At 46.5% G+C, this 23827-nt stretch overlaps 2 non-coding genes and 1 pseudogene across 2 annotated transcripts; all 3 read left to right on the forward strand.

Annotated features, from left to right (window-relative positions):
- Positions 1-8008: 8008 nt before the first annotated feature.
- On the forward strand, positions 8009-8109 carry LOC141150905 (U2 spliceosomal RNA; annotated as a pseudogene).
- Positions 8110-22616: 14507 nt separating this feature from the next.
- Positions 22617-22816, forward strand: LOC141150848 (U2 spliceosomal RNA). The gene has a single exon (XR_012246940.1). It is a non-coding gene; the product is annotated as a U2 spliceosomal RNA (small nuclear RNA).
- Positions 22817-23237: 421 nt separating this feature from the next.
- On the forward strand, positions 23238-23435 carry LOC141150932 (U2 spliceosomal RNA). Its single transcript, XR_012246956.1, has one exon. It is a non-coding gene; the product is annotated as a U2 spliceosomal RNA (small nuclear RNA).
- The last annotated feature ends 392 nt before the right edge of the window (positions 23436-23827 follow it).

Here is a 23827-nt window from a genome sequence, read left to right on the forward strand (position 1 = left end):
TTTGAAGTTACGTGGTCAAACAGAGGTTTTACGTCTAGGATTGATCACTTTTTTGTATCTGATTCTTTTAAATGTTCCTCTTTTAAGACAAGTATAAATTCTTTTTCGGATCATAAGTTATTGGGATGCACTTTAGTAATAGACCCTTGCGGTAAGAAAAAATCTTCGCATTGGAAACTGAATGTCTCTTTATTACAGGGGGAGAATTTCAAAGAAGATTTTAAGTTTTTTTTTATAATACATTAAAACTGAACAAAAAGGGGTTTAAGTGTATTTTAGACTGGTGGGATTTTATGAAGGGTAAGATCAGATACTTTTTTGTCAAATTGGGAGAGAGGAAAGCGTATGAGAAAAGGCAGTTTTATGATACGCTAAATGCTAATTTGCAGTGTTATTATTATTTTCAAAACAATGGAGTTAATATGGACAGCAGTATTAGTGAGGTAAAGGAGAAAATTCAGAATGCTCTAAAAGAGAAGGGAAAATAAATCATCTTCATTTCTAGGATAAAGGTCCTGGATGAGGATGAGAAGTGTACAAAGTTTTTCTTTAAAAATATATGTGGAAAAAAGGACTTTATTGAGGTCTTAGAGGGTGAGGTGAGCCCAGAGGGGAAAGCATTGAAGGCCAAAATGTTTTATGATGAGCTGTTTTCTCGGAAAAAGATTGATGAATCATTAAAAAAATACTTTTTAGAGGTACTGGATAGAGCTTTTAGTGAGGAAGAAAAATTACTTTTAACTAGGAAGTTTACTAAAGATGAGATATTTAATACTATTTGCACTTTACAAAATCAAAAGACACCAGGTGTGGATGGCCTCCCTGTGGAGTTTTACAGGGTTGTGTGGGATATTATAGGGGAAGATTTTTACGAGTTGTTTTTAGAAGTGGAGACTTCTTTTAATATTCCCAAGTCATGGGCGGAAGGCCTTATTGTTTTATTATATAAAAAAGGAGGAAAAGAACTGATTAAAAATTTGAGACCTATTGCGTTATTAAATACAGACTATAAGGTATATCCAAAGCTATTGGCCAATAGATTGAAGAGAGTAGTAGGGTCGGTTATCGAGGTGGATCAGTCTCGTGCAGTCCCGAAGATTACCGACACGCTAAATTTATTGAGAGATACAATATGGGATGTGGCTGATAGGAAGCAGGACTTAGCTCTCTTTTCCCTTGATTTTGAGAAGTCTTATGATAGGGTTGCTCATGACTTTTTATGTGCCGTTTTAAAAAGAATGGGATGTCCTGGTGTTTTTATTGAGCGTATTAAGTGTCTGTGTAAGTTATGTTTTAGTAGGATTTCTCTTAATGTTTTTTTATCGGAAAATATTAATATTAATTGTGGGGTTAAGCAGGGGTGCCCCCTGTCGCCTATGCTTTTCATCTGTGCGATAGAACCCCTTTTAACTGCTTTTAGGAAAGATAAAGTTATTACCGTATATTCCGGCGTATAAGACGACTTTTGAAGACTGAAAAATCTTCTGTCTAGTCTGGGGTCGTCTTATACGCCGGTAATGCTTTTGAACTTTCAGAAATTGACATGCGGGGATACTCTGGGGGTGTTAATAAGCTGCCGTGGCCGTATCCCTGCCATGTCGGAGTTAATATAAGGTGGAGGGAGTTAAAATACGGCGGCGGTAGGTCCAGACAGTCAGCGCTTCTGTGCTGAAACTGACACATCGCTGCGTATTCCCAGCTCCGGACACAGCGCAGGGCTTCTGTGCCGACAGCTTTCACTTGTCACAGAAGCGCTGCGCTGTGTCCGGAGCAGGGAAGTTCGCATCGCTTCTGTGACAATATATAAAAAGCCGGCAATTCAGCAGCGGCATAAGCCGGCACCCGACAATTTAGAATAGAAAGAATAGAGCATCACACATAGACTAGATAGATAGAAACATGTCAGTCACATATATATGAAGTACTGTGACAGTGTTGCTTACTGTACTTGTCATTTAGTGTAAAGGATTTATTAAAACAAATAATAGTGTTTTCATGCACCGTCTCTTTAAAAAAGCCGGCCGGCAATTCAGCATCTGTACCCGACAATTTATAACAGACAGAATAGAGCTTCACACATAGATTAGATAGATAGAAACATGTCAGTCACATATATAAGAAGTACAGTGACAGTGCTGGTTACTGTACTTGTCATCTAGTGTTAAAATAATGGATTTATTTAAAAAAAAATTGGCGTGGGGTTCCCCTTAATTTTAGTCTCTAGCGGAGGTTAAGCAGACGGCTGGGGCAGATGTTTGAAGCCTGGGAAGGGGGTAATACCCACGGAGCTTCCCAGGCTACTAATATCAGCCCCCAGCTGAATACCTAGCCTTTACTAGCTATTAAAATGGGGGACCCCCCAAAAAAAATGACGTGGGGTCCCCCCTAATTTAATAGCTAGCAAAGGCTAGGCAGACAGCTGGGGGCTGATATTAATAGCCCAGGAAGGGAGCCATGAATATTGGCCCCCTCCCAGGCTAGAAACACCAGCCGTCAGCCGCCCCAGAAATGGCGCATCCATAGGATGCGCCAATTCTGGCACTTAGCCTCGCTCTTCCACGCTGCCCTGTAGCGGTGGCAGGGGGTAATAGGGCTGGGGTTGATGTCAGCTTATAATGCCAGCTGACATCAAGCCCAGGTTAGTAATGGAGAGGCGTCTATAAGACACCCCCATTACTAACCCCATAGTCAAAGTTAAAAAAAACACAAACACCCAGAATAAAGTCCTTTAATTGAAATAAAGACACAATTTTTTAATGTTCTAAATTAAACCATACTTACCATCACGCCCATTCCAGCTGAAGCCAACGATCTCCTGCAATAAAAGTAAAATAATAAAGCAACCTCATCCTTACCTTTCCATGGTTCCCAGGACAGCTTCAGCTCTGCTACATCGAGATGACAGGCTGGACCGCAGCAGAACGCTGCCATCCAGCCTGTCATCCCGCAGACACTGAGAAGCGCAGGCATGCTTGCGCTCTGCAGTGTCTGGCTGTGACGGCATCCAGATGAGCCGACAATGAACTCAGCTCACCTCCTGGACATCCGTCACTGACAGCGTGGGAAACTTCTACTGCGCATGCGGGGAGCAGGAGAATTTTCCCACGCTGTCAGTGACGTGCATGAGGTGAGCCGAGTTCATTGGACATGATCTCGGCTCATCTGGATGCCGTCACAGTCAGACACTGAGGAGCGCAAGCATGCCTGCGCTTCTCAGTGTCTGCCGCATGGCAAGCTGAACGGCAGCGTTCTGCTGCGGTGCAGCCTGTCATGTGAATGTAGCAGAGCTGGACCGGTCCTGGGAACCATGGAAAGGTAAGGATGAGGTTGCTTTATTATTTTACTTTTATTGCAGGAGATCGTTGGCTTCAGCTGGAATGGGCGTGATGGTAAGTATGGTTTAATTTAGAACATTAAAAAATTGTGTCTTTATTTCAATTAAAGGACTTTATTCTGGGTGTTGTGTTTTTTTAAATACTTTACTAGAAATTCATGGTGGTCATGTCTAATATTGGCGTGACCCCATGAATTTCGGGCTTAGGGCCAGCTGATAATGCCAAGCTGGCCCTAACCCCTTTATTACCCAGTGAGCCACCGCACCAGGGCCCTGGATGAGTTGGGTACAGCGCCAGAAGATGGCGCTTCTATGAACGCGCCATTTTCCGGGGTGGCTGCGGACTGCAATTTGCAGCGGGGGGGGCCCAGAAAGCTTGGGCCTCCCTGCGCTGCGGATTCCAGCCCCCAGCTGCCTAGTTGTACCTGGCTGGACACAAAAATAGGGCGAAGCCCCACGTCTTTTTTTTTAAAATTATTTCATGAAATAATTAAAAAAAAAAGGGCTTCCCTATATTGTTGTGTCCGGCCAGGTACAAATAGGCAGCTGGTGGTTGGGGGCAGCCCGTTCCTGCCTGCTGTACCTGGCTGGACACAAAAATATGGCGAAGCCCACGTCAACATTTTTGGGAAAAATTAATTACAAAATTAATAATAATTTAGGGACTGCATCTTTATTAACCCCTCAATTGTCATTTAGTGTTAAAATAAAGGATTTTTTAAAAAGAAAATTGGCGTGGGATCCACCATCATTATAGTCTCTAGCGGAGGTTAAGCAGACGGCTGGGGCAGATGTTTGAAGTCTGGGAAGGGGGTAATACCCACGGAGCTTCCCAGGCTACTAATATCAGCCCCCAGCTGAATACCTAGCCTTTACTAGCTATTAGAATGGGGGACCCCCCCAAAAAATGACGTGGGGTCCCCCCTATTTTAATATGTTTATGAGTGACAGTTTTCCTGCTATATACCTGCATGTCATAAGAATTTAAATTAAAAAAGGACCATGTTAAATTCAAATCTGTTTTTTTTTAATTTTTACCGGTGTTTGGTATGCGTTGGAAAAGGGGTAGTCTTATACGGTGAATATATCCTAAACTCTATATTTTAACAGGAAAGTAGGGGGGTCGTCTTATACACCAGGTCGTCTTATACGCCGGAATATACGGTAATTTTTTTTAATTAATGGAAATGAAAGTTTTAGGGGTAGTTTTTACGGAGACCTGTGGGAATGTGAGGAATTGGGAGTCCCTGCTTGAAAGGGTAAGGAAAAAGATTGATTTTTGGAACTTGAGAAGTTTAACAATGGAAGGCAAAATCTTGATAATAAAGCAGGTCTTACTTCCAATAATTCTATACTTTTCAACTGTTTTTATACCTCCTATTAATGTAATGAAAAAGATTATTAACTTATGTTTTAATTTCCTATGGAAGTCAAAAATGGAAAGGGTTAAAAGGGAAGAGTTGTACAAAATTAAAGGGAAAGGAGGCAAAGGCTTCCCAGATATCAGAGCTTTCATTTATGCCAAGTACTTTGCTAATTGCATATGTACTTTATTAGGACCGGTTTCTAGGCTTAAAAACTTTTTAACATACAATTTGGGTTTCTTTATTAGGAAGTACAAATGGTTAGAAATGCATTTGGATCGGCCATATAAGTTTATACCATATGGGAATTATATTATTTTAGAAAGAATTCTGAGGGATTTTAAATTACTGAATATGGATCTTAAAATACTTGGAAATCATAAGAAATTTTTAAAAGTTTTAGAAAGCAGGGTGATAGCTAGTCCGGTAGAGCGGTTTTCCGACAGTGTTGTTGATAAAATTTGGATAAATGCAAATTTTAAGTGTTTGACTAATGAACACAAGGACTTAATATGGTGTAGTATTAAACACTGTCTGCCAACTCGAGATTTTCAATATAGAAGAGGTTTGGTACGGTTTGAAAAATGCCCAAGACGTAAATGTGCCGCTGGCGAAACACCCATGTACATTTTTTGGAACTGTAGTTACGCACAATTAGTATGGAGAAAGATTAGTAATTTAGTTAAAGTTCTAAGTGGTGTTAATTTTCTAGATTTTATTAGGATTTTTTACGGGTTGGGTGTCAAGAATGAAGTGTTTAAGGTAGTATGGATAATTTTATCTTGTGTGAAAATGGCGCTTTGGAAAACTCTGAATATTTTGATTTTTAAACATAAGGAGGTATCGGTACAAGAATGTATTAAGTTATACTTAAGTTATATGTTTTTATATTTGTGGAGAGATAAAGTGTTGTTTGGTGATAAAAAGCTAATGAAATTTGGAAGCAAAAAGATTGGAATGTACTTACCTTGTGATGTTCTTGTTGTAGAGTCATATGTACCCCCCTGTGTAAAAATGGAAATTTTAAAGTTAAAAAAGGAAAAAATATACTGGAATATGGAAAATAATATAAGTTGCAAATCAAAACAAAAAAAAATCAACAAAAAAAAGGATCCAGTTTGATATCTACAATGAGGAAACTTTTAAGTTTGAAACCATTTTAAGATGATGACTTGTGATGTTGGACTTAAGGATCTGAGTGAAAAAAAAAAAAATCTTTTCTTATCAGTTTAATATCTGATACGTCCCCTATACATCCACCTATTTTCACATATTCTCCTCTCCCCCCTAATGTCCCACGCACCTCAAGACCAGGAAGGTTGGGGGGTAGAGAGGGTAACTAATTATTGAATAAACGAGCAGCGGTCCTCCCTGCTTCCCAGTCTGTAGGCTCCCTACAGACTGAAGATGGCTGCTGCAGCACAGTGAGATAAAAGCCAGGAGCCCATTATGACACGTGCAATGTCTATTCCATTCTTCCATTCTTGCATTATTCCATTGTCCCTTTGTTAGGGGGCAATGGAACAATGGGACAATGGAATAATGCAGCAATGCAAGAACCTTTTTGAGGTAAAAAAGGAAGATGTTATTGCTATCATGGATTACCCCAAGAGGGGTGTCTATGACATCGTTTTTCAGGATAAAAATCGCTGGTATACATTTTATAAGACAATGAGGAATACTAAGGACAAAAGGATGGGGGATATTAAGGTTATCCCGCACTGCCCTCCAAAAGAAAAATGGGTAGTGGTTAAGATGTACTCCCCCTTTGTTGAGGAGGAGGATATTGTGACTTTTTTGTTGCGTTATTGTGATTCAGTGATATCTAAAGGGAAAATCCTGGGTGAATTCTGGTTTTGGACTCGTAAATGGATATTCGAGGATATTCATTGTGCCATGACTGCGCCCCCACCAAGGTTTAAATTGGGGAACATAAATGGTGATTTTTTTTTTCGATGGGATGCCTGCTTTTTGTCGAATTTGTTGGCGATATGGGCACAAGAAGGAGACATGCTCGGGAGATTTGTGGTTTCTGCAAGAGTAAGAATCATGCTTCTAAAGACTGTCCCCAGCCTAAAAGATGCAATTTGTGTGGTGATTCGGCTCATATATTTAAGAACTGTCCCAAAAGGAAGAAACCTGAGACGGAGAGTGAGAAGAAACCTGGCATGGATAAAGAGGCTGGGAAGGATCGAAGAAGACTAAGAGAAAATCGGATGATGTAGTAGATGTTGAGCAGGAAGAGTGGAAAAGAGTGTGGAGAAGTCGAGTACAAGTATGCAGGAAGAGATAGCGTCAAATATAGAAGATATGATTTCTTTTAGTGATTGGGAGGGTGATCCAGATGGAACTATGGAGGAAGTGGAAGATGAAGGCAGAGGTGAAGAAATGGAAAAGCTAGGGAGTTGGTGAAGGCCAATTCCCTTTGGACTGCTTATGGGTGATACGTTTTTTGTTGTGGTGTTTTATTGTAATGTGAATTTATATTGTATTTGTTATTTTACGTTTTTTTGTTTTGATATGATGATTATCAGCCTTATTAATACGTTTTATGTTACTAAGTGGTTGACATTCTGCTGAAGCCTGATCTTTTCTTATCAGTTTAATATCTGATACGTCCCATATACTTCCACCTATTTTCATACATTCTCCTCTCCTCTCCACCCTAATGACCCACGCGCCTCAAGACCGGGAAGGGTGGAGGGTGGAGAGGGTAACTAATTATTGAACAATCGAGCAGTGGTCCCCCCTGCTTCCCAGTCTGTAGGCTCCCTAAAGAGTGAAGCTGGCTGCTGCAGCACAGCTAGATAAAAGCCAGGAGCTTATTATGACATGTGCAATGTCTGTTTCTTTCTTCCATTCTTGCATTATTCCATTGTCCCATTGTTAGGGGCAATGGAACAATGAAATAATGCAAGAATGGAAGAATGGAATAGACATTGCATGTGTCATAATGGGCTCCTGGCTTTTATCTGGCAGTGCTGCAGCAGCCAGCTTCAGTCTGTAGGTAGCCTACACACTGGGAAATAGGGGGGACCTCTGCTCTTTAGGTCATTAATTAGTTATCCTCTCTACCCCCTCCGGTCTTGAGGCGCGTGGGACATTGGAGGGGGGAATCTGTGTGAAAATAGGTGGACTTATGCAGATTAAAAATGTATGGGGTGCATCTTCAACAAGCAGCATAGTTGTGGGTTTTGAGGTGTCTATTGATGAACAACATGTCTTCCTAAGGGGAGTCTTTGTTCCTATCCCTACAGTAGGTGCCTTCTTGGGGCCAGGGTGCAGCCATAGGCCAAAAACAATTCAGGTAATCGCTTCTCGGCCTTTTGGCTAAGATCAAGTGTAGTATCTTTTCATATCAGTTTAAAATCTGATGAGACCCCTAGACGTCCACCTATTTTCACACATTCTCCTCTCCCCCCTAATGTCCCACGCGCCTCAAAACCGGGAAGGGTGGGGGGTATATCTACAATGAGGAAACATTTAAGTTTGAAACCATTTTAAGATGATGACTTGTGATGTTGGACTTAAGGAGCTGAGTGAAAAAAAAATAAAATCTTTTCTTATCAGTTTAATATCTGATATGTCCCCTATACATCCACGTATTTTCACACATTCTCCTCTCCTCTCCCCCCTAATGTCCCACGCGCCTCAAGACCAGGAAGGGTGGGGGGTAGAGAGGGTGACTAATTATTGAACAAACAAGCAGCGGTCCCCCCTGCTTCCCAGTCTGTAGGCTCCCTACAGACTGAAGCTGGCTTCTACAGCACAACTAGATAAAAGCCAGGAACCCATTATGACACGTGCAATGTCTGTTCCATTCTTCCATTCTTGCATTATTCCATTGTCCCATTGTTAGGGGGCAAGGGAACAATAGGACAATGGAATAATGCAAGAATGGAAGACTAGAGCAGACACTGCACGTGTCATAATGGGCTCCTGGCTTTTATCTGGCAGTGCTGCAGCAGCCAGCTTCAGTCTGTAGGGAGCCTAATGCTGCTCGTTTGTTCATTAATTAGTTATCCTCTCTACCCCCCTCGGTCTTGAGGTGCGTGGGACATTGGGGGAGGGAGAATGTGTGAAAATAGGTGGACTTATGCAGATTAAAATCGTGTGGGGTGCATCTGCAACAAGCAGTATAGTTGTGGGTTTTAAGGTGTCTATTGATGAACAACATGTTTTCCTAAAGAGATTCTTTGTCCCTATCCCTACAATGGGTGCCTTTTTGGGGCCAGCGTGCAGCCATAGGCCAAAACCAATTTAGGTAATCGCTTCTCGGTCTTTTGGCATGATCTATCAGGTTTTCCTGTGTGGTCTCGTCGATTTATGTGCCCTCGGTACCCTCTCTCTTGGACTGGGGAGATTGTTCTTCTTCGGAGGGACTTCACCCCCTGCTGATTTTGGGAGAGAGGATTAGTCCAGGGGCAATGAGGGGTGATCGCCTAAAGGCTTGTGCCTATTTTTTTTTTCTTACAGTCGGTGTGCTTTTCTTTGTGGAGAATGCCGGCTATACTTACTTACTCATCGGGTGATGCCCGGATGAAGAATACTGTGCGCATTGAAGTTCGTGAAGACGCTAGGAAGCTGAAGAATCTTTCCTTCATCTGCCATAAGATCTTGCTTGGAGTCTTGGAGTTCCAGAGGAGAGATATATTTTGCTTCCAGGATAATGAATACAAAGGAACCTACACTATCACCTTTAAGACCCAGGGATGCTGCCAACAACTGGTGCAAAAGGTAAATGAGAAATCTCATATGGATGAACTTGAAGATCTAAATTTTTGTCCCCTATTTGCATATCCCTATGGTGGTTTACTTTCCCAACCCCTATGTGGACGTGGATGACATTGCTACTTACTTGCGGCGCCACTGTGATGAATTGTGGTACCAAGGAGAGATGATGAACGCTGTGGGATTTTGGTGTGGCAAGAGGAAGTTCTTGATGTGCTTGAAGAGAGATCCTAACGGATTTGGGGGAATGCAGCACCCTCCATCAACTTTTGTCATTGGTAAGAGCAGAGTGTATTTGTTTTATCCCGGGATGCCAATGTCCTGTAGGAACTGTGGAAAGATGGAACATACACAGACATCTTACAGAGACAGGAAGGTGGACCATTGCAACAATTGTAGCCATTATGGGCACCAAATGAAGGATTGTCCTCTGGGCAGAACATGTAATCTCTGCGGTGATGACGGGCATATGTCCCAGAGCTGCCCCAATAGAGCAAACTCCCAGACATACGCCGAGGTTGCGGGGTCTCCTGGGAGGTCCGGAGGAGCCTAAGGTACTAAGTCATCTTCTAGGGCTGAGCCGATTCGTCCATTGGCTACAACCAATGGACAGGCATCGGTGGCCAGAGCTTCGGAAGGGAAGCCTATTGCCCCTACGGCGAAGGCCAAAAGTATGGAGGTAAAAGACACCTCGACCACCCTCATGTCGGAGCAGGGGGAAACCGCTGCTTCAATGACTCTTATTTGCCCTGTTGGGTCGGAGCTGGGTGCCCCTGCACAGTTGGCTGCAGGGGGCCCCGCATCGATGGCCCTGGGGTCCTTCAGGAAGCCAGACCAGGGTTTTTTATTTCAGGTGATTTTCCATGGGATTGTCCCGGGGATCTATTCCAGATAGACCAGACCCCGCCAGCAGATGACAACGATGACTGTTCCAGTGATTTGGTAGAGCCTAGTGGAAAGAAAAGGCGGAGTGTAAAAGGCCCAGAGTCACCTGAAGTTAATCTGGATCGAGGAGAAGTTTGGCTGGGGACTGTGACCTATCCGACTACGACCTCTGACCAAGTCACCATCTGGTCGTTTGGGTCTCCAGATCTCAGTGTGTCATCTGAGGAGGGAATCCAAGCCTTCGATTCAAATGATGTTATGGATGATTCATCCTCTGGGTTCGGATGCCTACCTTGAAACTCGTCTCACTTAATGTGAGATCATTAAAGAGCCCCGTCCGTAGGGCTGCTTTATTTTCATATCTTGAGACGATTGATTTCGATGTTTGTATTTTACAAGAATGTGGCCTACAATATGCTTTGAAATATGATGACATTAAGAGTGACTGGAAGCTGGGCCCCACTGTGTGGTCCCGTTCAAATAAAAATAAGTCTGCGGGAGTAGGATTGCTTTGCCGAGGAACAAATATTGTTATAAATGAGGCAATAGAAATAGAACCCGGCAGGGCTATATTGCTGCATTTTAACTTTAATGGTTTTATGTTTCATATAATGAAGGTTTATGCCCCTCCCGATAAGCAGGAGAGGATTCAACTTTTTGAGGTCTTGCCATTATTTTGCACTGGATCATCTCCTCTTTTAGTTGGGAGTGATTTTAATTGTTTGCATGTAAGTGAACAGCGGGAAAGTGGTGATCCTCTCTGTAAACTAGATAAGTCAAGTTACCTGCTTAAAGACATGTTAACTGATTTTAAGTTGTGTGTTGCATGGAGGACGCTCTCGCCAACAGACCCTGGTTATACGTGGTCTGGAAGGGGAGTGTCCTCCAGGATTGACTTTTTATTTTTATCTGAAGATTTTAATCCTCTACAGTTTGTTTTAACGCCAAATGTGTTCTCTGATCATAGGGTTCTAGAGGTGCGCCTTAATTATCAAGATGAACAGAGGGTTAATAAGGGTCTTTGGCGTTTGAGTACTCACCTGTTCGAGGATCCCCAGATTCGACAACAGTTTGGTAAGGCTTTTCATGGATGGCAACAGCAGAGACCTCCTGACATTCCAATGCCAATCTGGTGGGAAAATGTAAAAAAAAATGGTTCAAATGTTTTTTATTTTGGTAGGAAGACGGAAAGCTAGGGAAAAAAAACTATGTTTTAATGATTTGAACACTAGAATGCAGACACTATTTAAATTTAGGGAGTTGGGTTTTGAGGAAGATGAAGATATGGCAGAGTTGAAAGCAGAAATTCAAGTACGCATAGATCAGAAAGGGAAGGAGATAATTTTTAATTCTAGAGTGCAACATTTGGAGGAGGGGGAAAAATGCTCGTGCTTCTTTTTCAAAAAAGTTAGGAATAGAAGAGAAATAATTACTAACTTAGAGGGAGAAACATCTTTGTCAGGAATGCTAAAAGCTGCTTTTAATTTTTACAAGCTTTTTAGTGAATAGTGTGTTGATGAGTCCTTTTTGTCTGAAGCTCTTATTGTCCTTGATTTTAAGCTGAATTCTGCTGATCAGGTGTTTTTAGAGCGAAATATTGTTTTGGAAGAACTGTATGTTACCTTTAAAAGTTTTTCAAAAGGGAAAGCACCTGGGTGTTATGGGTTGCCTGTAGAATTTTATCTTATTTTTTGGGACATTTTAAAAGAGGACCTTTTTGTGCTTTTTAAAGATGTTTTTGACGCGCCCCTGGGCCTGTGTCGCGCTGCGTTGCGCACGCGGGAGCTTACCCGGAGCCGGATCTCTTGAGGGTTGTAATCTCGTGGCGGCGACCCGGTCCGTGCCCAGGGAGTCAAACTGCGCGGCGATATACTAGCAGTAGATGGTTGATGACTACGCCACCCGTTGAGTGCAGCCAGGAAGCTGCTGCTGCAGGGCAGACCGCTGAGGCCGGTGGTAGGATTGTGCAGCGTGATAGTATAACCCCCAACGGGAGGGGTATGGCCTCAGGGCAGCCGACGTGGATGATGGGGGTAGCAGGAACCACTCAGAGACGGTACGGTGTAGTTCAGGGTCTTTACTGGTAACAACGACAGACCCTCCCGGAGTACTTGCTAGCAAACGGGGCCTGGTCAGTCTTTGAGCAGATGGGATCTCCCCTGGCCAGGCGTAGTTGTAGGCCTCCCAAACTGACTGTACTCTTCTGGCTACCTTGCTAGAAGCTGATGTAAGTAGCCCACGTCCCTGAGTGTACCGTGTGGTGCTCACCCGTATGGCCGGTGACTCGGGGCCTTCTAATGGCTTCCGCTCCACGATGGCGGTGCTGGTCCCACGCGTGTGACCGTGCCTTCGGGCTTCTGGGCCAGAGGACCTGAAATCCCCTGCCCGACGGATTCTGCTGCTGGGTAAGAGTTAGTCCCCACAGCCTCGGACTCCGGGTCCGGTAAAGAATCTTCTTAGTCAGGGCGAGCTCTGTAGCTGCCAGCCCCTGACTCCTTGTAACTCTGCTGTTTCCTATGCTGCTTCTCTTCTCCACTCTCCTTGTCTGACTCACCCTGCCTCAGCCCCGGGTTTATACAGGGGAAGTTCTTCCCCTCCCAAGACTGGGCAGGAGGTGTGGCATGCACAGGATCCCTGACCAAAGGACCTCCCACCTGCTCTCAGACATAATATCTCTATCACTGTGGCAACCAGACCCCTGGGGTGTCACATTCCCCCCTAGTGAAATTTAGTACTCCGGGACTAAACACATTTAGAAAAACATAACAAAGTATAACAATAACAATACTATAAGAAAAACACATAAGATGGTTACGGCGTGTCCGCAACCGGATGCAGTCTTTGAAGAAAAGCAAAGGTGTCCATTTCACCAACACAGGGAGACGTAACCAGGTAGGGGTCTGTCCTACCCCGAGTCCTTAACAGTCTCTAGTCCATCCTGGGTTACGCTCCAACTATATACAAGGATTCCCGGTAAATCCACCAAGGTTTCCTAAAAATAACTAGAAACACAAAATTATACACAAGCAACAAGACACAGAAAAACATAAATAAAACAATTTATACACTTTAAATTCTCCAGCGTGCGGGTAACTGGCCTCTAGTGGCCCGAGTGGACCTACGGAGCTGACTGTCTGGCCCTGAACTACAGGGTGTAGGAGCTGTCAAGGGTAAACTGGGCAGCTGTCTACCGGCTCTTTGTCTCACTAGGGGTACGGCAGGCTCACTATAAGCAGAGGGTTGATTCTCCTGTTCTGCTTGTGTGGAGTCTTCTGCCTCCTGGACCGGCTGTTCTTCCAGCTCTACCCGTTGCTCCGTAGGTTCTTGGGATGATGGTTGGAGGAAGGTGAGTACGGGTACCACAACTGCACCATTGACTTGAGTCCAAGACCGAGGGAAGTCCCCGAGCACGGTACTAACCATATCTTCCCTTTCTTCCACGGGTCGATGGTCTTCTTGTTCCTCTTCAGGGTTCCTCAGTTGTTCGGGACACTTCTTCAGGTGGTCCCGGGATACAATGGCTGTGGTTTCCCCTCCGTCTTTACTGATGGTACAGACCTTCGGGTTCCCGTGGCTTGAGGGCAGTACGGTGTACGGGTCCTTCTCCCACTGGTCGTCCAACTTGTGGAGCCGTCTCTTCCTCTTCAAGACCTGCTCTCCGGGTACCAGGGGAACAGCGGGAGCATACTGGTTGTAAGTTTTCTCTTGTCTTTCCCTAGCCTGACAGAGACTTCGCTCCACGCTCTCCTGTACTCTCCGGTACTGCTGCTGCCTCTCTGTGTCCCAGTCTGTTTCTGGTGAAGTGTCCTCGGGGGTCAGGACTCCCATTTCCAGGTCAACAGGTAACTTACCAGGTCTTGCCCTCATTAGGTAAGCCGGGGTACAGTTGGTGGAACCTACCGGGATGTGGTTGTATAGGTCCACCAGATCGGGCAACTTTTCAGGCCACAGACTGCGTTCTTCCAGGGGCAACGTTTTTAGAAGATCCATTACCACCTGGTTCATTTTTTCACAAAGTCCATTAGTCTGCGGATGGTAGGGTGTCGTCCTTATCTTCCGGCAGCCATACAGATTGCAGAATTCCTGAAAGACCTCCGCTTCAAAGGCAGGTCCCTGGTCCGTCAGCACTTGGTCCGGGTACCCGTGTGGACGGCAGAAGTGCTGCTGGAAGGCTCTAGCTGCTGTTTGAGCCGTTAAGTCCTTGACGGGGACGACAACCAAGAACCGGGAGTAATGATCCACGATGGTTAACGCGTAGACGTAGCCACTTCTGCTTGGGGTCAGTTTTACATGATCCAAGGCTACCAGTTCCAACGGTTGCCGGGTGACGATGGACTGCAGGGGAGTCTTCTGGCTGGCTCGGTCCTTCCTTCTCAGGTTGCACGGGCCACAATCTCTGCACCACTTCTCGATGGTTCCCCTCATGCCTACCCAGTGGAACCGCTCGCGCAGCAGGAACTCCAGCTTTTTCCACCCAAAGTGTCCAGCTCCGTCGTGGTATGCCTCCATCACCATGGCTGCGTCTCTTCGTGGCACCACTACTTGCCAGAGTAATTCATGCGTCCGGGAGTTGACCATTCTGCGGCACAACTTCCCCTTGTAAAGGAATAGTCGACTCTTCTCCGCCCATAGTTGTTTGGCTTCCTCCGGAGCGTCTGGTTCAAGGCGAGCCTCCGGCCGAGTCAGCATCTCCTTCACCAGTCGGACGGCAGGGTCGCTGTCTTGCGTTTCCGCCCAGTTGTAGTGGGGTAAGGGGTTCAACGTAGCAGCCTGCTTACCCCTTACCCGGTGGGAATACTGGATAGTCCCATGACGGTGGAACGCAGGGAGTTCAACTTCTTCCAGTCCCTCCGGATCTTCTCCTTCGTCCGGCAGGTTGGGCATCCTGGACAGGGCATCCGCGTTAGTATTGGAGCGTCCTGCCCGGTATTTGATTGTGAACTCGTAGTTGGACAGACGGGCCATCCACCTCTGCTCCAGGGCACCGAGTCTTGCCGTGTCCAGGTGTGTCAACGGGTTGTTATCCGTGTATACGGTGAACCGGGAAGAAGCGAGGTAATGCCTAAAGCGCTCGGTGACTGCCCATACCACGGCCAGGAACTCTAGCTTAAATGAGCTGTAATTCTCGGGGTTCCTTTCGGTGGGTCGCAGTTTTCGGCTGGCATAGGAGATTACTCGTTCTCTCCCCTGCTGAATCTGGGACAGTACGGCTCCTAGCCCGATGTTACTGGCGTCGGTGTAGAGGATGAAGGGCTGGCTATAGTCCGGGTACGCCAAGATTTCATCCCCCGTGAGGGCCATCTTCAGCTGGCGGAAGGACTCTTCTTCTAGCTCTTCCCATTTGAAGGGCGGCTTCTGGTTCTTGGCCTTCCGGGACTGGCCTATCAGGAGGTCCTGCATAGGCGCTGCCTTTTTGGTGAAACCGGGAATAAACCTTCGGTAGTAGCCTACCAACCCTAGGAACTGCCGCACTTCTTTTACGCTGGAGGGGCTTGGCCATCCCTTAATTGCGGTGATCTTATCGGGGTCGGGAGCCACTCCGTCAGCGCTCACCACGTGTCCCAGGTATTGCACCTTTGGTTTCAGGAGGTGACACTTGGAGGGTTTCACCTTTAGGCCGTAACTCGCCAGAGCTTCGAACACCTCCGCCAGGTGTTTCAGGTGGTCCTCATAAGTTTTGGAGCATACGATGACATCGTCCAGGTACAACAGGACCGTCTCGAAGTTTCTGTGGCCCAGACAGCACTCCATTAATCGTTGGAAGGTTCCTGGGGCGTTGCAGAGTCCGAACGGCATGCAGGTGAACTCGCTAAGTCCCATCGGGGTGGTGAATGCGGTCTTCTCCTGGTCCGCCTCTGCTACAGGAACCTGCCAGTACCCGCTAGTGAGATCCAAGGTAGAGAAGAAGTTAGCAGATCTTAAAGCAGCCAATGACTCCTCTATCCTTGGTAAGGGGTACGCATCCTTGTGTGTGATACGGTTGATTTTCCGGTAATCTACACACATCCTCATGGTGTTGTCTTTCTTTTTGACTAAAACTAGTGGGGCTGCCCAGGGGCTACAGCTATCCCGGATTACCCCAGCCTCCTTCATGTCTCTAAGCATCCCCTTGGCGTGTTGGTAATGTGCAGGGGGTACGGGTCGATACCTCTCTTTTATGGGAGGATGATCTCCCGTGGGGATGCGGTGTTCTACCCCCTTGACTCGCCCGAAGTCTAACGGGTGTTTACTAAACACTCTCTCATACTCTTGAACCACCCGATAGACTCCTTGTTTCTGGTGTGCGGGAGTGGAGTCAGTACCCAGATGTAGCTGCTGACACCAGTCCTCCATGTCTTTCTTAGAGCCGTTACCTTCCTCCGGGTGAGATGGAGGCAAGGGTTCCACAGATTGTATAGAATTTTGATTAGTGGTACATAATTTGGCTAGCGTGGCATACCGGGGCAGGTACACTTCCCTCTCCCCGATATTTATTATGCGAATGGGCACCCTCCCATGGCGTACATTGACCACCCCCCGTGCTGTCAAAATGGTGGGCCTACTGTCTGAGTAAACTGGTTCTACCATTGCCTGGTAATCTCTACCTCTCAGACCAATAGCTGCCCGGCACCAAATCATCATTTCACTTTTTGGGGGCATGGCAATAGGAAAAGGGTCACACATTCTTACGCTACCAATCTCACCGCCGGAGAGTTCCACTTGTTGCCGTTGCATCAGTGCCCGGATCTCTTTCTGGAGCACCCGCTGCTCGCCGGAGCTGGCGTTCTTGGCAACCTGCTGTAAAAGGAAAATCACCTCTGCAAGACAATTTTCAATTACGTTAGTTCCTAGAGTTATTTTTGGGTGACTCTCATGTTTATCAATATCTACAATGATCAGTCCCTGTGCGGCCAGTTCGACTCTACCGATTTTGAGGGTCACCTCTTTAAATCCGATCTGTGGCACGGGCTGGCCATTGCTGGCGATGATACTCAAGTCGTCGTCAGGGTAGCGGGTAATATCCGAGTCATTCCAGTACTGCTTGAAGAGCACGTACGGGATGGTGGTGACCTGTGACCCGGTATCCAGTAGGGCACTCATGGGAATGCCATCCAGTACCACAGGCAAGACTGGACGTCCTCCCACATATCTGTCGCGCCAGTTCGATGGGCCTGGTGATCTTTTTCCTGGGGGTTGGCCCTCTACCCCAGGTTGTGCCCGTTTAAAGAACAGTACCTTTCCATATGTCCGGGTTGATTGCAGCGGCGGCAGATGGGTCGTCCGTCCTCGCTGTATCGGTCACTGGGTCTTCCTCTGGCCGGTGGGGTCCTCCTTGGTCGACGCCACGGGATGTCCTCCGGTCCGGATGCCAGCTGGATCTTCCCTGGGGTGGAAACCTGTAAAGACTGCACAGTTCGGGTTAGCGCAGCAACGCTCTTAGCTAGCTCTTGGACCTGATGGTGTAGGTCTGGAGCCGGGTCATTGTCCAAAGCCTGCGCATCAGCTCCCACAGGCCCTGCCGACAAGGGCGCCGCCTCCTGGTGGTAAGTGATAGCTGGGCGTCTGTGGGTAACAACGCCACCCGGTGCTGGTTCTCGGAGCACCCGGATAGCTCTATCCTTGAACTGTGCAAAGTCCAGATGGGGATCCTGTAAGGCCATTGCCCGCAACTGGGTTCGGTGGGCATTGCAATATAAACCCTCTATAAATTGTTCAGTCAATAGCCTGTCCTCGTTTCCCACCCCATCAGGGTCGGTCTGCTTTATGGCCCTCAGGGCCTCTTGTAGGTTTAGTGCATAGTCCCTTATACTCTCATGCGCTCGCTGCTTGCACCCGTAGAATCTAAGCTTAATCTCGGCTGAGGTGCGGGTATCAAAGGTGTCCTTCAGCCGGGTTAGTATCCCTGCGACAGTCTTCCTCCCAGGTGGCCAGGATTTTACTTCCCTTTTGGCTGCCCCGGTTAGTTGGGCCACCAGGATGCTCACTTTTTGCTCTTCTGTGAGGGGGTACACCTGGAAGAGGCTATCCAGCTTTTCTCTAAAGTCATGCAGGGTATGTGACTCCCCTGAGTACTGGGGTAGCCAAGCTGCTCCCGGGATATAGGGCATGGTGAAGGGCATAACTGCAGCAGCGGTAGCGCTGGCGGGGGTTGAGGCAGTGAAGCTCTCCTCCGTATCCGACATCTTCCTCCCCCCTAGTGGACCGTGGCCTACCTTGCGATGATCCTCTTCCGTAGGCCGCGGCTCCGCAGTGGATCGTCAGGGTTGAGGACCTTCCGTCGCGCTCCTGTGATGTCGGCGTCTGCTGGGCTCCTTCCAGGACCTTACGCAACGTCCGGACGTGAGGCGGGGCTTCAGTTCTCGCGCGCTTTCGGAGTCCACGCCCCTCTTCTTCCCGCGCGGCGTCCTCAAGATGGCGTCCAATGGCGGGAAAACTCCACGGATGGCGGGAAGAAGGTCGAAGATGGCGCCGGATGGCGGGAAAACTTCGCGGATGGCGGGAAGAAGGTAGAAGATGGCGCCGGATGGCGGGAAACCTTCACCACTGGCAAGTTTGAACAGTCTTTGCTTTTCAGGCACGCAGTACCCGGTGGTTGCGGGCACGAGATCCTGCCGACTACGCCAAAGTTGACGCGCCCCTGGGCCTGTGTCGCGCTGCGTTGCGCACGCGGGAGCTTACCCGGAGCCGGATCTCTTGAGGGTTGTAATCTCGTGGCGGCGACCCGGTCCGTGCCCAGGGAGTCAAACTGCGCGGCGATATACTAGCAGTAGATGGTTGATGACTACGCCACCCGTTGAGTGCAGCCAGGAAGCTGCTGCTGCAGGGCAGACCGCTGAGGCCGGTGGTAGGATTGTGCAGCGTGATAGTATAACCCCCAACGGGAGGGGTATGGCCTCAGGGCAGCCGACGTGGATGATGGGGGTAGCAGGAACCACTCAGAGACGGTACGGTGTAGTTCAGGGTCTTTACTGGTAACAACGACAGACCCTCCCGGAGTACTTGCTAGCAAACGGGGCCTGGTCAGTCTTTGAGCAGATGGGATCTCCCCTGGCCAGGCGTAGTTGTAGGCCTCCCAAACTGACTGTACTCTTCTGGCTACCTTGCTAGAAGCTGATGTAAGTAGCCCACGTCCCTGAGTGTACCGTGTGGTGCTCACCCGTATGGCCGGTGACTCGGGGCCTTCTAATGGCTTCCGCTCCACGATGGCGGTGCTGGTCCCACGCGTGTGACCGTGCCTTCGGGCTTCTGGGCCAGAGGACCTGAAATCCCCTGCCCGACGGATTCTGCTGCTGGGTAAGAGTTAGTCCCCACAGCCTCGGACTCCGGGTCCGGTAAAGAATCTTCTTAGTCAGGGCGAGCTCTGTAGCTGCCAGCCCCTGACTCCTTGTAACTCTGCTGTTTCCTATGCTGCTTCTCTTCTCCACTCTCCTTGTCTGACTCACCCTGCCTCAGCCCCGGGTTTATACAGGGGAAGTTCTTCCCCTCCCAAGACTGGGCAGGAGGTGTGGCATGCACAGGATCCCTGACCAAAGGACCTCCCACCTGCTCTCAGACATAATATCTCTATCACTGTGGCAACCAGACCCCTGGGGTGTCACATTTTTATTTGTAAACAGTTGCCGTGGTCATGGAGGAGGGGAGTGGAGTCTCTGATTTATAAAAAAGGAGATCGGAAGGAATTGGTGAATTGGAGACCTATAACTCTCCTTAACACAGACTACAAGGTACTAGCTAAAATTATCGCAAATTGTCTAAAAGCAGTAATAGCCAAGTTGATCCGACCAGAGCAAATGTGCGGTGTACCAGGCAGAAGTATAGCTGAAGTTCTTAATGTGATACGTGATGTAATCTGGTACTCTAGGAATCGGGATCGAAACCTTGCTCTTTTAAAATTAGACTTTGAGAAAGCTTTTGATAGGGTTTCTCATAAATTTCTTTTAAATGTTTTACAGATAATGGCTATCCCTAATGTGTTTTTAGATTGTATTATGCTTTTATATAAAGATTGTTTTAGTCAAATCTCTGTTAATGGTTTTTTATCAGATGGAGTGCTTTTGGAGTCTGGAGTGAAGCAGGGATGCCCTCTGTCGCCGTTGTTGTTTATCTGTGCCATGGAACCTCTCCTGTGTTCTTTACGAAGGGACAAGGTGATCAGAGGGGTTCCTATTCCGTGTGGAGGTGGAATTCAAATTAAAGTATTCGGTTATATGGATGACGTGACAGTTGTGTGCACAGACCCTGCTTCCCTCCGGAGGGCGGTGAGGTGCACAGAGTTTTTTAGTCAGGCATCTGGTTTTAAACTGAATTTTAATAAAACTGAATATTTGATTATTGTCAACTGGGATACCGTCCAACTACCTCAGATAACGGTAAAAATGAGACAAAATGAAAATTTTGGTAATTTTCTTTAATAAGGAGAACGATGGCAAGCTTAGTTGGGAAACTGTTTTGGAGAAAATGTCAAAGAAAACATCTTTCTGGGGATTAGGATCATTAACGATAGAAGGGAAGATTTTAATTGTTAAGACTGTTTTGTTACCTCTTATGTTATTTGTCGCAATGGTTTATCCTCCTTCCATTTTCTTGATTAAGAAAATGACTATATGTATTTTTTTGTTTATATGGAATTCCAAAATGGAGAAACTTAAACGTGAAATAATGCATAAGAGTAGAAAGAATGGTGGGAAAGATGTTCCTAATTTAAATATGTATTTTTATTTAAATTATTTTTGTTTCTGTTTTAAGCACCTTAATTTTGATAGTGTTTTGAAGTTTTTCTTAAAGTATACTGGTATGATTTTTAAAAGGTGGTACAAGCTCTCTTTGACCATGCCCGTTCTTTTATGTCCGCCCAAGCATTATGCTATTTTAGAAAAGACTATTAGGACCCATGACCTTGGGAACTTGGATATGGATTTGCTTAAGGATCGTAAAAAGCTCTCCACACATTTAAGGAAGGATGAAGATGTTACTTCTGTGATGAACTTCTCAGCTGGCAGATCCAAACAAGTCTGGAGGAACGTTTTCGGAAAGTTTCTGGCCAATGGCCATAAAGATGTTGCATGGATGGTAGTCCACCAGTGCCTCCCCACTAGAGAATTCCAGCACATTAGAGGCTTGGTGGCAAGGGCAAAGTGCCCTAGGACTTCTTGTGGCATTGATGTGACTGTTTTGCACCTTATGTGGAATTGCACTTTTGCACAGGAAATATGGAGAAAAATTGGTATACTTTTTAAATGGACTTGTGGTTTGAGGGATTTTAATCATGAATATGTGTTGTATGGTTTGTTTAAATGCCCATTCCCGCAGCAATATTGTGTATGTTGGAGTATGATAAACTGTGTTAAAAATGCTATCCGGAATCTTTTACTTTTTAAACATGACACTATTTCTGTTAAAGATTGTATCAAGATTGCATTTAGTGAGATGTATGTTTATTATTTGAGAGACATGAAGTATATGGGGAAAAGGGATGCAAATCGTATATGGGGTTTTTATGTATGGAATTCGGTTCTGTATTAATGTATCATTGTTTGTTGTTTAACTGTTTGTTTTGAATTTCACGTTAATAAAAATTTTGTGAAGCCTTATCTTTTCTTATCAGTTTAATATCTGATACGTCCCCTACACGTCCAACTATTTTCACACATTCTCCTCTCCTCTCCCACCTAATGTCCCACGCGCCTCAAGACCGGGAAGGGTGGGTTGTAGAGAGGGTAACTAATTATTGAACAAATGAGCAGCAGTCCCCCCTGCTTGCCAGTCTGTAGGCTCCCTACAGACTGAAGCTGGCTGCTGCAGCACAGCTAGATAAAGGCCAGGAGCCCATTATGACACGTGCAATGTCTGTTCCATTCTTCTATTCTTGCATTATTCCATTGTCCCACTGTTAGGGGGCAATGGAACAATGGGACAATGGAATAATACAAGAATGGAAGAATGGAACAGACATTGCACATGTCATAATGGGCTCCTGGCTGTTATCTGGCAGTGCTGCAGCATGAAGCTTCAGTCTGTAGGGAGCCTACAGACTGGGAAGCAGGGGGGACCGCCGCTCATTTGTTCATTAATTAGTTATACTCTCTACCCCCCGGTCTTGAGGCACATGGGACATTGGAGGGTGGGGGGAATGTGTGAAAATAGGTGGACTTATGCAGATTAAAAACGTGTGGGGTGCATCTGCAACAAGCAGAATAGTTGTGGATGTTAAGGTGTCTATTGATGAGCAACATGTCTTCCTAAGGGGAGTCTTTGTCCCTATCCCTACAATGGGTGCCTTCTTGGGGCCAGGGTGCAGCCATAGGCCAAAACCAATTCAGGTAATCGCTTCTCGGCCTTTTGGCTAAGATCAAGTGTAGTATCTTTTCTTATCAGTTTAATATCTGATACGTCTCCTATACGTCCATTTATTTTCAGACATTCTCCTCTCCTCCCTAATGTCCCACGCGCCTCAAGACCGGGAAGGGTGGGGGGTAGAGGGGGTAACTAATTATTTAACAAACGAGCAGCTGTCCCCCCTGCTTCCCAGTCTATAGGCTCCCTACAGACTGAAGCTGGCTGCTGCAGCATAGCAAGATAACAGCCATGTGCCCATTATGGCACGTGCAATGTCTCTTCCATTCTTCCATTCTTGCATTATTCCATTGTCCCATTGTTAGGGGACAATGGAACAATGGAACAATGGGACAATGGAATAATGCAAGAATGGAACAGACATTGCACGTGTCATAATGGGCTCCAGGCTTTTATCTGGCAGTGCTGCAGTAGCCAACTTCAGTCTGTAGGGAGCCTACAGACTGAGAAGCAGGGGGGACTGCTGCTCGTTTGTTCATTAATTAGTTATCCACTCTACCCACCCCCCCAGTCTTAAGGCACATGGAACATTGGGGGGGGGAGAATGTGTGGGGCCAGGGTACAGCCATAGGCCAAAACCAATTCAGGTAATCGCTTCTCGGCCTTTTGGCTAAGATCAAGTGTAGTTTCTTTTCATATCAGTTTAATATCTGATACTCCCCTATTCGTCCACCTATTTTCACACATTCTCCTCTCCTCTCCCTCCTAATGTCCCACGCGCCTCAAGACCGGGATGGGTGGGGGTTAGAGAGGGTAACTAATTATTGAATAAACGAGCAGAATCCCCCCCTGCTTCCCAGTCTGTAGGCTCCCTACAGACTGAAGCTGGCTGCTGCAGCACAGCTAGGTGAAAGCCAGGAGCCCATTATGACACCTGCAATGTCTATTCCATTCTTCCATTCTTGCTTTTTTCCATTGTCCCATTGTTAGGGGGCAATGGAACAATGGGACAATGGAATAATGCAAGAATGCAAGAATGGAACAGACATTGCACATGTCATAGTTGGCTCCCGGCTGTTATCTGGCAGTGCTGCAGCAGCCAGCTTCAGTCTGTAGGGAGCTTACAGACTGGGAAGCAGGGGGGAACGCTGCTTGTTTGTTCATTAATTAGTTATCCTCTCTACCCCCCCCCCTGGTCTTGAGGCACGTGGGACATTGGGGGGGGGGAGAATGTGTGAAA

The sequence above is a fragment of the Phyllobates terribilis genome, unplaced genomic scaffold, assembly GCF_046119375.1.
Source record: "Phyllobates terribilis strain yellow unplaced genomic scaffold, ASM4611937v1 Scaffold_5__5_contigs__length_657084704, whole genome shotgun sequence".
NCBI lineage: Eukaryota > Metazoa > Chordata > Amphibia > Anura > Dendrobatidae > Phyllobates > Phyllobates terribilis.